We start from the raw sequence: 17,976 nt of genomic DNA on the forward strand, positions 1-17,976 counted from the left end.
CGGAGTACTGCACTCTCTGAGTGCTTTTCTTGTTAAAAATGTGTTTTACTAAGTCTTTTGTTCACAATACTGACAGAAAAGGGTTAGTCTCAAAATCATATTCACTCGCACATGACTTTCCCCATCAACCTTCATTCCAGCTTTCAGATTTGCATGGAGAACACCGGTCGTTTGTAATGCTTGACGCTGATGGCTGTTTTCTGTTTTTTCAGTTTTCAAACTTACTAATAAAAGCTCAATTTCAAACAAAAGGTCACATGAAACATAAGATTGTTTTGGAGCTGAAGGCAGAAAACCAGCCTTGGATAGACTGGTTTTCCTGTTTCCCTGGTTTTCCCCAAAGTCTGCAAAACATTTTAGCTGCAAATGTTTGCCCACAAAACCCGCCACACACCGCTGCAAATGGGTTTTTTAATACATTGTGATGCCACAAACTTGGTTCCGTTAAGAACGCGTGGCTTCTGGCTGCTCTGACGTGCTCTTATACTCCGTCGTGGCCCAAAAATAACAAAAATAACACCAATAGAGTCTATATTCAAAAAAAGTAATCGTCCAAACTCACAATTATGAATGGATGTATCATCAGTTTATTTACCGTCTGGAGTTCATCAAAATTAACAAAGAGCAAAGTCTTTCCAACAGTCCGCCATGCCACGGTCAAAAACAATTCATTTCCTGTTTGCGCCACACCTGTGGCTATTAGTGTGGCCTTTAAATACAGGTAACTAGGTCACAGCACCACTTACTGGTTACCGATTGAAATGGCTCCAACACATTGTATTTTACATTCATCGCCCAAAAAGGAAAAAAACATCATGATGCAATCCAATACAGCAGCCCTGTAATGAATGCGTCCTCCGTTAAGTGAGTGAAGCTCAGCTTTTCTTCAGCTCTACGTTAATTCAACTCTGTGGTCATTTTGGTTGGTTAATTCATGTTGTTGCAACCTGGTTTGTATTTTACTGACACGCTGCTCGATAACTGCAACGGTAATAAAGGCTGCAGAGTTCAATCTGTCTGTCTCTGACACAGTCAAAGCAAACCTGAACACTGCAAGCACTGCAGATTCAGAATATAAAACAGGACAGTTTTATCGGACATCATTACAGTGTGGGAGGGTCTATAGTTTTATATTTGATGAAGATTATTAACATTTGGCAGTGTGTCAGATTTAAGAGGCCAGTCTATAATCCTCTCCATGCATTGTTAGGTGTTTGGAGTTTAAATATCTTTTCATCCTCAGGCAGCTGCCGTTTGGTTCTTGTCCTTGCCAGGTATAATAATGACATCTAGTTATTTTGATCCTTTTTATCGGCAAATCCAATTCTCGTATGTATTACAAAAAGGGCACCAGCTGTGATGTGTGCATCAGTACTCTGTGTGGGCTGGCACGCTCTTAATTATTTTTTTTTTTGGCCAAATCTATAATGGAAGTGAGGAACAATATAACCATTTATACAGCAGTAACAATAACAGAGCATTAGCAGTTTTGGGCGTAGGCGTTACATTTAACAAAGCTATTAGCTGAACTGTTTTTTCCAATAGTGGCCAGGTAACTTGGCTACTTTCAAAATGATGTAACTTTTCCCGTGGGAAGCTATTTCCCTAAGTGGCAGGTTAACATGACTCAGTAGTACATTGTCATATTTTGTTTTGTTCACTGTGTTCCCAGGGTAGTTTATTAAATTACACTGTCAAACAACAATGCATTAGATGTTTGTGGCAGACAGTAAAAAATGCTTCATGTGAACCTGAACTGAGTGCATAAATACGTATAGCCTATAAACTGCATATAGCCTGAAATGTGCAGCTTTGTCCACATTTGAATCAGACTACCAACACAAAAGACAGTTTTTGGGCCAAATCCTAATTCCCCAACTTGGCACTTGGCCCGACTCCTCCGCTTTGTGTACTGCCATGTAGGGTAGGGTGTCCTGTTTCGTCAAGCCCTCCAAATGACGTGTAGATTATCACTACCCCCTGATCCTCAAAAGAAACGGTTCATGTAGGACCCCATGGTCGGGCCAAGGGAGGGAATGTAGACTATATGAAAGATGCCTCGTAACATCACCCATCTGGGTTGTCAAGTGTCAGTTTGATGATCACCATCCTGGTTATAGTGTAACATTATAAGTGAGGGGTGGATCTGACTGAGAATACACCGATATGGTACCAACCTGTCAATCACAAGGTAGCCCTGAAACATAGACTGCTTTATTATTTTTATTACTACTAAATAAACATTGCATTGTACTGAAGGAGACCTAAACCTAATGACTGGGGCTACAAATTAACAAAGTGCTCACTGACATCAAATAAGAAGTACAGTCATTTTCTCAGAGATTTCAATACAGTTGAACTTCTTTTTGACACCAGAGGAATTGCTCCTTGCTGGAGGTGGCTCCATCAGCCGGCTTGTGGCTATGATGCCATTTTTTTTTCACTCCAACTCCAATCCTGTGGTTACACTGTGTGTGTGCAGAGCATTCACACTGATTACACTTCTACTGTAATCAAAAAAAAAAGTGGCTATGCCTGGCATGAGAGCAGTGGAGCTGCAAATGTAAAAACTGATCAATCTTGTATTCATATATTGTATGCAAGGTGTTTGTGATGCTTTTACTCAGAAATAGGTCATAAAGTGTCTATATGATTTGAATGAAACCAGTGGTATAACAGAAATGACTTCTTTGTATCAGATAGGGCCTGCACTTTGGAGTCTTGATTACCCTGGTGGTACTTATTTGCCAGCAGTCTGCCTCTGATGGTTGCTAAGTAACTGTATTCTTTCCAAAGTCTACTATAGTCTGTAGCAGTCAATTTTCCCACATTATCCATACTTTGTGAAAAACTTAACATTTCACTGGGCCCAAAAAGAGAAGTCACAACAATCCTACAGTGAAAGCTCACGGTCTTGTTTTGGCACAACCTTACGTTGTTCTTGCATTGCAGGTGTAGCCAACAAAAAGACACATTCTGCAGCACATCTGCTCCTCGAACTGTTCACATATGTTCAGTGTAGACACCTATAAGTGTAGTCATCCACAACAAATATAGACACCTTGGCCATTCGTACAACACAACATAAGACATGTGTTACAGCACTGGTACAGAGACTCAAGCGCAGGACAACAAAGACACGGCAGACAGGCATTTGGAGTTAAACCATTTCCAAACCAGCAGAAAACTACAACAGAAAGTATTACTCATAAACCACAGAACTGAAAAGACACACAGATAAAGAAGAGAAAACAACTAACCAGGACTAGGTATAACCGAGCTGGGAAAGTTACAACAGAATACACAAATTACAGGGAGTATTACTAGACACCAAACCGGAGAAACAGTCACAAAGAAATCCAACTACTGATCTACAGAACTAAGCTGTGGCTGGAGTCTGAGAGTGAGTGGGGAACTTAGCTGACTGCAGGCGTGAGGGGAAGCGGAGACGGACGATGCAGGCAGAGGTGGCGTGGAGGATGGTGGAGGTGAGGCGGGTGCTGAAGCCCTGGTGATTTTCAGGTGGGGATCCAGGAGAGTCCAGACTTATGGTGGAGAACAGGTGGAGAATCCAGGTGATTGCAGATTGGCAGCACCTGCCAACATACCACGCACCACGCTCACACCCACCTGGAGAGAGAGGAGAAGGGAGGAGGGAGAGAGAAAATCCGCCACCACCTGGCACCAGAGGTGGAAGATGTGACAAAACGGATCATTGAAAATCTGTTTAAGGAGCATTCACAGACAACCACTGTGCTGCTGATACAGGAAACAATACACACTGCTTCATGGGCAGCACTAGACGTCTGATCCTCATCAAAATATTTGTTGTTGATTTCTTGGTACATCGACTGCTTTTGGAGATCTTCACCGGGGACTAGATGTCAGACATGTTTAAATGTTTAACAAAGCCCCTACCCCTTATCAATTAGAGCAGCACCACTCAGGTGCTTCTTAGTCATTTTGTGTATGTTCCTGATGCTTTTTGCAGCTGTTTTTCCATGTTTTTGTTTGGAACACTTTGTGGTTGTTTTGATTGTCTGTGTGGTCCATGTGGTCATTGTAAGTTTTTTGTGGTAGTTTTTCATCATTTTGCAAAAGTTTTGCTTCACTTTGTGATCCTTTTGCAGCTGTTTGCAACCATTAGACATTTTATTGTGTCTTTTTTAGTATCTCTTGGTTATGATTTTGCATCTTTTAACAATCTTTTTTCATCTGTTTACTGATGTTTTACATCTGATTGTTTTCTGTCAAGGATTTATGGCTCTGTGTTATGATTTTGCTTTCTGTGAAAAAGTTGCCTTTTTTTTTTTTTTTTTTACAATTTTGTCTCTTTATGGTCATTTTGTATCTGTCTGCTGATGGTCTGCCACTGCTTGTGGTTGTTTTTGGATTTCCTTGAGGATTGTAAATTGACCTGCCAACAAGATGTTGTATCCACTCTCAGACGTACGTCGCTTTGGATAAAACCGTCTGCTAAATGAAATCGTAGAATTGTAGAAGAAATGTTCACAGTTGTTTCAAACAGAGCTTGTTGAACCCCATGACCATTTAGGCCCCTGGGCCTGAGGTCAGCAGCTCATCCATACTAACTGCCTCTCTTATGCTACTGAGTCTGAAAGTTAAAAAAAACAAAAAAAAAACAACACCAACTGCTAACTAGGGATTCTTTAAATGAGCTTTCAGTGGTCACATTGTATCAGCAGCAGTCACAGCTAAAGCTTTTCTGAGCAGTAGGACAATGTTTGGTGGAAACATGACTATTCATTAGGTGAACCAGGCTTCAACCACAAAAATGAGGAACACATACTCAAAATACAGTGCACTTAAAATATGCGTCACTGGTAAAACAAACAAGTTCTCTGTTCCTTTTCAGGGATTTTATTGGAATGAAACACTGCAGGTTTTGCCATTATCCAACAAAAAATACATCTATGGATTTGATACAGTTGAATTTCTGGTGATAGTAATACCTTTGACCATTTGTTTGAAAGCTGAACACTATTAGACCTTGTGAGAGAGACCATAAAGGGTAAAATTGCCTCTTCTGTGTTCCTAGCAGATTCTGGTAGTGTCCTGAATTTACTCTCTACTTCTAAAATCAAATCTCCAAAAGAATAACTCTGTTTTTGTGCTTCCTTTCTTACCAAGCAGAGTGGAAGAAAATGCAATAAAGATATTCTCTGACTGTCTTTCCTGTTCATCTTTTTTTTTCCTTGTCTCTTCCTTCTCCTTGTGGCTTTTTGGCTTGTTGTTTTCCTGCCTCCTATTCCATCTTATTCCCTCTTTTCTTATTTCATTTGATATTAATCTCTCTTTCTCACTCTCTTTTTCTGCGAGCGCTGAAGCAATCTAAGCTGATTTGTTTGAGAAAACAATGCAGTTTTTGGAGACAGTGCAGTGCAGGGGTCTGAACAGTAGACACACACAGTAGTCAGTTGAGATTCATCCTTTAAAAAAAAGCCCATCAGTTTGGGAGACTGAAATTGACAAAACTCCTGTCAGGAGTCTTTAAAGTGTTCATATGTAAACCCAGTATATGCATACGACGGTGGCAACATTTTCCTCTTTCTCAGTTCGTCTGTCTAACACTCCAGGCAGCGATACACTCCATACTTCTCACTGGGACTACATTCTCTGCTGGCTCTTCGCCTGGCCTTTTCTTTTGTGTACTACACAGGGCTGGACTCAGAAACAAATGCTCTATCTCAGGCTGTCTGTGAAGTGACATTGATGGCTGTAGCTCTGCCAGCATGCTGTCGAGCCAGGACAGGAAAGTCTCTCGAGCGTGCCCAGCAACCAAACAAACTGCTGTTTGACTAACCTTGAATTACTGGCAATATCTAGCCCCATTAGCATAACAGAGGAGACCTTCCCTTTAGAAACACAGCGTCAGTGTAAACTCTGTGCACTGTGAGTGCATGTGATGCTAAATACATGTTGGGGTTTGGCTGAGTGAAAGCTCACAGTTCAGTTCTCTGTGTGTTTGCTGAAGAACACATTAGTCGTGCGTGTGTTTTTTATACAGGATGAGATAAAGACAGAAGTGTGTGGTTGTGTGGTGTTTTAGTAATACTAGAAATGATGCCTCAGAGAGAGTCAACACAAATTTGGGAAATCAGTTAAGCTATCAATTCAGTTGCTACTTGTAAGGACACATTTTGTGCATTTCAGACTCAGGGGACCCTAACTCTAACCTTAAACTCCCAACAGCTGCTGGTGGTGATATTTCAAACAAACAAAAAAAAAAAAACACTGTCACAAACACTGCAGACAGCAAACCTGGGTTTACTTCTCACCATCATATCTATTTCAAGAGCAGGAGGAGTCTGTGTCCTGTCATTGATGGCCATTTTTTTAGTTTTTAAAATGTGCTTTTACAATTACACCCATTTCATTTCCTTTGTTGGAAATTTAAAACTCATTTAGCTGTGTGCTTGCTCATAGTATAGCCTTTGGGGATAGGGAGGATAACAGTATTATTAAACTTTTCTTTTTAGTGCTTGGATAAAACTTTTCAAAAGTGCCTTACATAGTTGAACCAAGATTCAAACATTTCAGGGCTGCAGGAAATGAAATCAAGCATAGTAAAGCAATACTGAATTAAAAAGAAATACAAAGAAATGAAAACAAAAAAGAGCATTAAAGAAAAGAAGACATGTTATTAATTAAACAATGTGTTAAAATTATTAAAAAGCCAACAAGAAAAGCACTCAGAGTGCAGTACTCCACCAAGGCTGCTCAGTCGTTGTATGATTTCTGATGGATGAAATCTTTAAATAATTTGTGGTGTGCAGCGGTGGATTTGTAGCAGGATCGCAATCATGTGATCATCAGCAGGCAGCTGACGTAGTGTTCACCCAGCCATCCATGTGATGTAAAAGAAAACATGATTCATCAGACCAGGTCACCTTCTTCCATTTCTCCATGGTCCAGTTCTGATGCTCACATGTGTCCATTGTTGGTGCTTTCTGTGGTGCACAGGGGTCAGCATGGACACCCTGAATGGTCTGTGGTTATGCAGCTCCATACACAACAAACTGTGACGCCCTGTGTATTCTGACACCTTTCTACAGAACCAGCGTTAACTTCTTCAACAATTTGAGCAACAGTAGCTCGTCTGTTGGATGGGACCACATGGGCTAGTCTTCACTTCATATGTGCATCAGTGAGCCTCGGCCACCCATGACCCTGTCGCTGGTTCACCACTGTTCCTTCCTTGGACCACTTTCGATAAATACTGACCACTGCAGACCAGGAACACCCCACAAGAGCTGCAGTTTTGGAGATGATCTGACCCAGTCATCCAGCCATCACAATTTGGCCCTTGTCAGACTCGCTTAAATCCTTACACTTGCCCATTTTTCCTGCTTCTAACACATCGACTTTGAGGACAAAATGTTTACTTGCTGCCTAATATATCCATCCCACTAACAGGTGCCATGATGAAGAGATAATCAGTGTTATTCTCTTCACCTATCAGTGGTCAGAATGTTATGCCTGATCTGAGGATATTAGATCACTTACTAGTTGTTACAACAGGATTCGACTTCTACATGCGAACATCTCTTATGTTAAAGCTTTCTCCAAATGAGTTCACATAATGTTGATTCAACCTATTAACATCAGGTACATCTCTCTGTATTTCACAGTATACCAAAGTTTTAAATCTGGAGTTTGTGGCGACATTTGTGCACTGGCACACCAGCAGAGCTTTTACATCAACCTGCAATGATTGGTTTGCCAGAAATGAAGACACAGCAGTGGACATGGAGAAGGCTACAGCAACTAGGACAATGGCAAAGTCTATGGCGGGAAAAAAATATAAGGAAGTGTCCAAGAAAGGTTTCTGATGCTCCAGATAAATCAGAAACACAGACAAATATGGATTACTATTGGTGTGACTTTTCCTCATTTGAGAGCTCCGAGAGGAGAGAGGGGACTGAGGGCAGATGCCTCCTTACTGCTCTTGGGTAGGTTGTTATTAGCAAAACATTTGAAGAAGCCAATGTAGCTATTACATTCACATAATAAGCAAGGGTTAATAATGTTTGTGTAATTGTTCTCCCTGCCAGAGCGGAGGAAGGAGACAAAAGTTCTGAACTGCAGGTTGAGGTAATAATAAGAAGTGCAATTTAAATGTCAGTGATTTGGATTCAGTTTTGTCCTAATAATAAGTGACAATCACTCATTCATCAGAGTGCCGTGCTCCCAGCTCCACTGGTCCCCTGTTCAACCACCTTTCTAGCTGTCTGTGTGTTTCACTGTCAACCAGTGTACCGAGAGCTCAGCTAATCCATCTTCATTGTGTCAGCTGCCATTCTGTGCAAGCTGAAAAACTTCTCAATGTCAGCTCAGCTTATCACTTTAAAATTGCTATTCAAATATGGAACTAAAAGGTTGTTGTTTAGGTTTTTTTTTTTTTTTTTTAAAAAGAGTAAAGCCTCAGGCACTTAGCTGGATGCTATTTGAAATGCATGCTTTGGAATGATTTCAGACGGAAAATAAAAAAATGATTTGATGGGTTCCATCACCCCAGTACTTATTAAATACTGCTGATGATTTAATTTTTGGCTATATGAATGATTTAATCTGTTATTATTAATACCACACCCTTAGTCTTGTTATCCTGTTGTTGTATATGAAGAAAATCAATATTTAAGTATTCAAAACTTGTAATCTATGTTTGATTGGATTAAAAGGCTAAATTAATTTGTTGATGTATTGATTTAGCATCATTTTGGGCTGGTGACTCTTGTGCATTTGCCACCAGTTCATTTTGGAGCCATTGTGGATGAATGATTTATCACAGGCAACATTCACGCCTGTAGCTTTTAGCGTCTGTAAACAGGTCAGGGTAGACAGCAGCCTCATCTGTTACGCTGACACTTAGTCGTTAGCCATGAGCCAGACTGTCGGCCTGAGAGATTAGCTGTAGCACACTGCTACCTAAAAGCTCTGGGGGAATAGAAAATGGAGGTGAAATTTGACAGAATATGTTTGGGTGCAACACTGAATAGTTAGAAGTGAATGTGAAGTGGCACCTGACAGATATTGTAACCATTATTTAATGGGAGGAAGTTTAGCAAGCACAGTTTTTCATCAGTGCTTATTTCTCACACACACATACACGTCAGATGACTTGAGATCTGCTAGAGGTTCTAATTACTGAAGTGGAGTGATAGTGTTTTTCACGAGCTGTAATCTGTGCTGATTGCTGATTGTTAATCGTAAATGACCTGACACAGCGCTCTCAGATTGTGATACTCATTTGTGACTGTTCTACATGAGGATAATGATGCAGCTGTTTCTCACTCGAGCAAAGACTCCAACTTTTTTTGTCCCTCTTTACTGCTTCAGAGCCATTGTGGTTTTCACAGTGGATAATTACTGTACAAGCTCAACATATGAAAAAGAAAAAACATATCTTCTGTATATTGAGAATGGATTGAACTATTGAACTTATTTAATCTGCTTGTTTATTTTTCATAAATGAGAAGCTGACATGTTTTATTTCCAGCTAACAAACATTGCATACATATGTTCTTAAGTATACTCGTTGCTCTCTACAGTTTTAAGTATCTGCATGTATCTAACCACACCTGTGTGCTGGCTGATGTGCTGGGTTTAGTTGAGTTTTTCACCAAGATTAGTTGCACTGAGAAAACAATGAGTCGAAAAGTACTGAAGCGCCCAGCAGAGCTGCAGATCACAGCAGAGTTTTGTGATATAGTTCTATAAGCATGTATAGAAAAGGCTGTTGGATCTCACTCAGCCCAGAGACTTTACACTGTGATTGTGTTACAAAATGGAAATATTTTGAAGCGCTACAGCGATGAACAACATGCTTTATGGACCACAGAGGATTTTCTCTTACACTGTTAGTGGCAGCATGACTGAAAAGTGGCCCCATATCCAGCCCTCTTTAATGTTATGGTGCCATAATGAAGCGCTTTACTTGAGCATGTTCAGTTCATATGTCCTTGTCCCTGAGATGCTGACACAAGAGAACATTTAATTTTGGTTGGGTGTGACTTGAATACTGTATTTGACCATTTCTCCATATAGAATTAAGTTTTATTAATTCCTTAACATGCTTTATCATTAATTACAAGTACATGGTGTACCTGTAGGTTAAATGTAGATGGCCTCGGTCCCATTCCTACAGCATCTGGAAACTGGCACAATGGTTTATGTCAGCTGTGGGTTTTGATGTAAAAAGGTCCAACACTAGTATTAGAGAAGTCATTTTTCAAGCTGCATAAGCTGGAGTGTGCTTGGCTGCTGAATGAGTGGGCGGGGGAACAAGACAACTAGCTGGGCTGCCGAAGAGCTGCTGTCCACCCAGAGTGGGAGGTTGATTTATTTGAAACAGCATGCCGACTGCAGACTGTGGAAAGTCTGGAGGATGAGTTTGCTGTTTGATCATTTTCGCCCAACACTAATGTGATCTTCGCAACACCTGTCTGCCATTCAACTGGCACTTTGAGGAAAAATACTCCGGCATACAGGATACATGATGCATTTTATATTTTCAGCTTGACAGAAATAAGTGAAAAAGGGCAAAATGTTTAGGATGGCATCACAGTCCAACCAGTTTAAATGACCGACCATCTCCACTAAAGCTAATGTAACATCACCTCCCTAAAGTTCCCCCATAACAGCAGCCTCATAGCATCGCTGGCACAAGAGACCCATGTGCTATTACAGATGAAACTCCCCTCGCCGGTGAATCCCCAGATTCAGAGCAATAGGTCTTATTCCTGCCAGCAAGACAAACAGCAGCCCCGCAGCACCCATTGAACCAAGTCAAAAGGCCACTCCTGAACTAGCTGAGCGATAGACATAAACACATTTATCTCTGCGACATCAACAGTCTGTGTTATTTTTCATTTTGAGTTACTTGAGGACATCCAAGGACATCCTTAATGAACAAAATAGCTACAGAAACAATTAGTCACAATGAGGCTTAGTCTGTCTACCCTGGTCACCTTCTGCTTGTTCCAAAACAAAAGCAGTCATTTAAAGCATTGTTTCTTATATTATAACATTTGCTTTTCCTGGGAGAAGTGTTGGGGTTTATTTTGCCTCATTTAAGTTGTTGAGAGTGTGCATTAGATTTTTATATCATCAGTGGAACAAACCTATGTTTAATTAGCAACACTTAGAGGAAATAGTATTCACTTATAGTTCACAATCTTCTAATTGGATGTGTTTATGATTAATGCCCAATCTGAATTTTAATACAGTGTGCTGCAGTCCAAATTGTCCAGATTTAATTTTTATTATACAGTCAGAATGTTTTGAAGGTTCACTATTAAGACAAATAGGTTATGGTAAATTGAAATATGCAATTCTCAAATTGTATAATAGTTGTAGATTTGTGTTTGTGTAACATGCATAAGTGATCTCCACCTTTTGTCTAAAGCTCCACCAGCTGAACACAGACCATGAGCTCATGGCAATTCAGAGAAAAGAGCAGCTCTTACAGACATTTCTCCATCAGAAAATCAAAGGTTACCAATGTCACTTCAGCAGACTGGACACTCAGTTTGACTGGCAAGTGACCTCTGGAAGTCTAGTGACAAAACACACACTAATAATGAGGTCTTGACCCAAAAAATGTTGAAATAAAACTCCACCGAGTGACCAGTTTAAGAAAGCAAACTGTGCCTGGCTTCTGCTCTCATTTAGAGGGCTGCTGCATATCAGCACTAAAGGACAGTGTCCCTCCTCGTCTGCTCCCCACCTTCATTTCTTTTCACTCCATTTTGCTATTACAAAGAGGCAGCTGCTCAGCGTTTACAACCTCACACAGACGTTCTATATGGTCATTATCGCTGATGGCTGGTTTCTCAGCGTCAGCTCAGGTAGCTAACATGCTGTTAATGGCTATGTTAATCCCTGGAGGAACACAGCAGCTTTTAAAACCCAAACTGCTCAGCAGACAGACAATTCTGAGCAGCTCATTTCTCTCAGAGGCAATTTCCTTAAAGAGCACATGTCGCTTCTGTGCTCCAAACTTTAACAGCAGCCCTGCAAGTCTATGAGCATTAATGTGTCTGCATATTTTATCAGCCCCTCCACCTCCGAGGATATGAGCCCATAGACACATGCACGCACGCACGCACACACACACACACACACACACACACACACACAGGGTGAGGAGGGGCTAGTGATGAAAGAAGATGACAGTATTACATTGAAAACAGTGCCCCCTGGTGGTAAACACACTACAGGTACAGCAGAGGCCAGAACAAACAACCAGTCTGTCTTGGAGGCTGAATCTGTTTATCTGTTTATTTCTTCACTTGCTGTCATTGTAACCAGTAACTACATTCCTTTACTTTACATATTCGTCTTACAATGAGACTACAGTTCATATCCTCTCACAAACAAATAAATAGATTTAAGTTGCTTGTCGTGTGAGATGGATGCTCACATTTTATCATCCCACAAAAATGGGAATTCCAAAAATTCACGTCATTTTTTGTAAAATTATAGTTTCGTTAATGTTTGGTTGCTTCAGGTAGATGATCCACAACAGTCTATGGACTGTGCACACACATTAGCTGACACACATTTGTCATATCATGGTCTGATAAACTTCGTATAGGTGACATTAGAAAATGATTTGCTGCTAGTGATCAGCAGTGATCAGATTTACTTGAATCATATCCTTTAACCGAAACAGCGTTCAGATGACATTGATGGACTCATAACAGGCTGTTCAGCTCAATCAAACTGCAGCTGTTGTTCACCTGTATTAAGTTTCCAACACAACGCTGCTCACCGAGTGACACTGTGAGTGGGAAATGTATCATCAGAACTAAGAGAAAGTGTCAGAAGTCCAAAAGCACAAACTACACTAGAAGAGTGAGAAAGATAAACATGCCTGACATGACAAGAAGCTCTTCAGAACATTGACACATCATGCTCAGAGAACACGATTTATCATGTTTGAACAAACTGGCGGAGTCTGTGCAGCTCGAGTGCTGCTCCCATTACGGCAGAAAAGATGTACATGTACATTCTGAATAATGAATTTTTACTCAAAATACTAAACTGATATTGGAATTTTTTTTTTTTGATGTTTTAAATATCTATATATTAGATTTATATATTTATATACACTACCAGTCAAAAATTTTAGAATGCCACAATTTTTCCATTTTATTTAATTGAAATTCTAGTAGTTCAAGTCCAATGAATAGCTTAAAATGGTACAAAAGTGGTGAACTACCAAAGGTTACAAAAAAGTAAGGTTACCCAAAACTGAAAAATAATGTACATTTAAGAATTATACAAAAAGGCCTTTTTCAGGGAACAAAAAATGGATTAAGAACTTAAAGCTGTTCTGCAGCAATGGAGGTTGATCAAGCCTTGAAGGTTGGTGCCACACATTAATGGGAACTTCTGCAACAGAGTTGGGAAGAACTTTCTGAAGAATATTTGATTTCCATTGTGGAAAGAATGTCATGAGTGTGTTCAGCTGTTATATCTGCCAAAGGTGACTCCTTGGATGGGTCCAAAGTTTAGAATACATTTTAGTTTCTAAATTGATTTTTTTAAACTTAATTTGTTTGAAATACAGTCTCATATTAGATTTCCTATAATGGCACTTGAAATACCACAACTGCACCAACACTTCTGTTCCTGTATTTGCTGACACAACAGAAACTCCACTAATGACACTGTGTGATACTGACTCTCGATTGCCTCATTCTGCAGTTTCACTTGATTTCCACATTTCACAGACTTTTCTTTCGACCAGCAAACTGACTCTACCCTGACCTCAGTGAGGCAATTTCGCATTTTGTGTCACCCAGTGCAACAGCTGGAGGGCCGGACAGACCTTCTGATCAGAGTCACATCAATGTCACAGGTGTCATTCACACTGCCAGGAACCTCACCTCCCCTCCAGGTGAGTCCTCTTCCCAGGCCACTAAGAATGGTTACCCAGTGTGTGACATCAACACTCAAACATGGAGGAGGAAGTGTGATCATCTGAGGCTTTTTGCTGGATCCAGGGTTGATGACTTGTACAGAGTGAGAGATACCCTGAACCAAGACGACTACCACAGCATTCTGCAGCGCCATGCAGTACCCTCTGGTATGTTCATAGTTGGTCAGAGGTTCATCCTACAGCAAGATAATGACTCAAAACATAAGTCCAAGCTATGTCAGAACTATAATAGAACTGTATAATTTCCAATAAAAAACTGGAAAAATTGGAGTGTTCTAAAACTTTTGACTGGTGGTGTGTATTAGAAATGAATGCAAAATAGAAGAATCTTCACAGCTGGTCTCAGTCTCTTGGTTTTCATGTGTTGAGCACAATCTATATAAAGAGAATAATCATTTTCACAACGCTTACAAATACACTTTGTTATTGTGCTTCTTTTAAATAAAGATGAACTCCAGTTGATTCTTCATTTTGCTGTTCACCATATTCATGCAAGTGGTTGATGTTACATATAATTTCCACTGTTTCCACAGTCTTTACTAGCATAGAAGTAAAGTGAACCACGGTGCTAAAACCACAGAGACAAATTCAGCATGTAAATATAACTAAATCAAAGAGGGATCAAAAGAGCAAAGTGCTGTTTGTTGTCCTCTCATAATTGAACAGTTTCAGCATTAGACTGTCAAAACGACTGACTGAAAATTACAGGTTTTTACTATTACCAACTAGTCACAGTAACTCTTGAAAAGCAAATGCAGATGATTTGATAATGAAACTGATTGTAGCAGTTAAGCATTCTCTGCACACTGTGAAACAATGACCCTCCTGCTGAACAGTGACAGACTCTTGCCAGGACACTTCAGAGGAAGCAATGAAGTGCTTACTGGCAGAGAACTCCTCTGTGACGGATTTAATATGAGAGCAATAAAGCCATAAAGGTATCTTTGTATTGTCACATATGGCTCCTAGGGCCCATCGTTAGATGAAATGCTGATACCTTCACAGGCTGTTTCTCTGTCTTCAGATTAGGAAAATATCGACGTGTAGTGAAACAGCCAGCTTCAAAACACTTTCGGAGAAGATCCCTGTACTCATACGTATTGTAGTTGATTTGATTGTAGTGGTCATCTGACACTGGGATTTCCACCAACAATAACTGATTCATGGTTGGGAGAATCCATGTGTGATGTGTGGGAAATCCGACAGACAACCTCCACAATAATGGCACAATATTCTGTTCACTTCCATTTTATAGATAAATTAGTCACAGAAAAAACAACAGAAAAACATGAAGCATTAAAGTGATGCAGCGATGAGGGTTATTTGTGTGTCATATGGTGTACTCTATGAGGCTGTTCCTAGTTGAAATATAGTCTCATATTAAATTTCCTATAATGGCACTTGAAATACCACAACTGCACCAACACTTCTGTTCCTGTATTTGCTGACACAACAGAAACTCCACTAATGACACTGTGTGATACTGACTCTCGATTGCCTCATTCTGCAGTTTCACTTGATTTCCATATTTCACAGACTTTTCTTTCGACCAGCAAAACTGACTCTACCCTGACCTCAGTGAGGCAATTTCGCATTTTGTTTCACCCAGTGCAACAGCTGGAGGGCCGGACAGACCTTCTGATCAGAGTCACATCAATGTCACAGGTGTCATTCACACTGCCAGGAACCTCACCTCCCCTCCAGGTGAGTCCTCTTCCCAGTGTAACGTGGCCAACATACAGGCTTAACAAAATCTGAAACACCTGCTAGGGCTGGATGTGCTTTTAGAGGTTGAAGCTGATATATTTGCATTAAAGTTGCTTGTAGTTATTTTCAGAAAAGTTTTATTTTGAACTAAAAAGTTATGATGATACTACTATCAGTAAATTATAGAAGGTATACATTCTGTCATAAAATGTACTCTTTTACTGATGCATCATTGGTTATTGCAGGGCATTTTACAGTTGTCTCTGCTTGAGGTGAAGCTACTTCTAAATAATCTCTACACAAATTAAATGTTTATTCTTGTGGTTCACAACGTAGAAGTTGGGTCCCATCTAAGGAGTCATAAGATAAACCTTGAGAGGTCATGGCATAATTAATGGGACTAAAGAAAAATGTGTCAAACATTTTCTCTGATGTTACTGTAATTTGTGATTTTTTTCTTATGATACATTTTTTAGAATTTCTACTGTTTTAACCTGAAATAATATATGAAAGGAAACAAATCCTAGACACCTGAAATGTGTCAGGTTAGAGAATCACAAGCCACAAATTGGTGGGAACCACTGATTTAATCTTGAATAATATGCTTACTAAACTTTTTACTATAGATATTCTTCTGAAAAGTAGACTTGCTGTAAGATACTAAAGCATTCATAATTCTCCCCTGAAATGTAGTGAAACAACAAACCAATAATCAAGTACCTCATAACTGCACTTAAGTATAGCATTTGAGTAAATGTATTTTGTACCACGAGAAAATTATTAAATAAAAAAATAAGTCTGATTGAATTAGATTACCCTTTAATATTTAAATCAAAACTTTGGAGTTTCTTTGTACAACTAATACAGTGTTTACAGTAATTGATGACAAGATAATTACTTAAATAGTTGATTAATTATGGAAATAATTAGTGAGAGTAATTTTGCAGTAAATTTGTAATTATACAACATCACACATATAACGCTCAGCATTAGTGTTGTTTTACTGGCTTCTTTTTTCTTGGTTTCAGGGTTACCTAAAAGGATGCCACGACATCTTGCTGTGAGATCCATTGGAGGAAATCGATCATTTTATCGCCTCACCTCACAACAATGTGTTCAAGGAAAGTCCCGAAACAACAACACAAACGCCAGTGACCTGTGCATTTGCAGGGCTTTTTTTGGAAAGAAGAAACCACAGAGAGCTTCCAGCTACTGTGACATGAGGAGGAAAGAGCAGGTGCAAATGTGAAACCCAAGCACAGCTATAAAAAGGGAAATTCCTGTTTCCTTATATCATCTGTTTTATTAAGTCAGACAGAGTTCTCGTAAAAAAAATAAATAAATAATGATACAAATGTTACATGTCCTGTCAAATAAGGAAAGTGACACCTTAAAAAACTATGTAAAGATGTGCCGTTTTATTTTTTCTAGGAACAGATGAATTGTCACTGCTTGCATGACAAGTATCTCTGTAGCATGTGATTTTTACTGAGCATTTTGATTGTATTTGTTTGTGCTAATGTAATTGTCACAGAATATGTCCAAGCCTAATTTAGTATAATTTTGTAAGTTGCAGAAAGTTAAAAAAAGACATCTATTTAGATATATCCTTTATTGAGGTAAAACCCTGACACAACAAAATTGCAATATCATTTGAATTGCTCAGAATAGGAGCATTTCTGAGCCATCACATGTTCTTTTTGCTCCTGGAGTGACATTGATAAGCTCTGTCTCAGGATCACGTGATGAAGCTCTGGTCCTGATGCTGACTTGTATAGGAGGTGATTAATGCCACACAGGAAAAAGACAATCTGTCAGCTGGATGGTGGACACAAGAATATTTGTTGCAGATAATAATGGTGCCTTCAGAGAATGAAAGATGACAGATATGACATAGGTACATTCTACAAAAAGATGCAATTAAGAGTTGATTCAGACATGCTGTTTTGATGTTGATAGTTTCAAATGTAGTTGAGCACTAGGAACACAGCCTGTGTTTTTACATGTGTCTGCTAATAAATTACATCTACTGAAAATGGCAAAAGTCAGAGAAAAAAATTCACATGAACTAGGTAGCCACAGGGCTACGTCAAAGGTTCATTTTGTTTTTTTAAAAAATGAGTTTATTTGAGGCATTTCTCCATAGCCAGTGTATTACGTAAGTTCTGATCATACAGTGTTCTTCTTACTGAGAGCACTGCACATTGTGATACAGAAGCAACCTGTCACAGTAGTCCCACCTTAAAACATATTCTACTTTACTGTCTATTTCATTTTATGTGACCATAATTTACCAAACT

The 17,976-nt window shown here is 39.5% G+C and overlaps 1 long non-coding RNA gene across 1 annotated transcript in view; it reads right to left on the reverse strand.

The window, feature by feature from the left end:
* Nucleotides 1–222: 222 nt before the first annotated feature.
* LOC129350872 (uncharacterized) overlaps nucleotides 223–17,976 on the reverse strand; it is a 31,252-nt gene continuing 13,498 nt past the window's right edge. Inside the window, exon 3 of the long non-coding RNA XR_008604441.1 lies at nucleotides 223–3,678. This is a non-coding gene — a long non-coding RNA (uncharacterized LOC129350872). The remainder of the gene's footprint in view (nucleotides 3,679–17,976) is intronic.

This window comes from Amphiprion ocellaris, chromosome 16 (genome assembly GCF_022539595.1).
Source record: "Amphiprion ocellaris isolate individual 3 ecotype Okinawa chromosome 16, ASM2253959v1, whole genome shotgun sequence".
Classification (NCBI taxonomy): Eukaryota; Metazoa; Chordata; class Actinopteri; family Pomacentridae; genus Amphiprion; species Amphiprion ocellaris.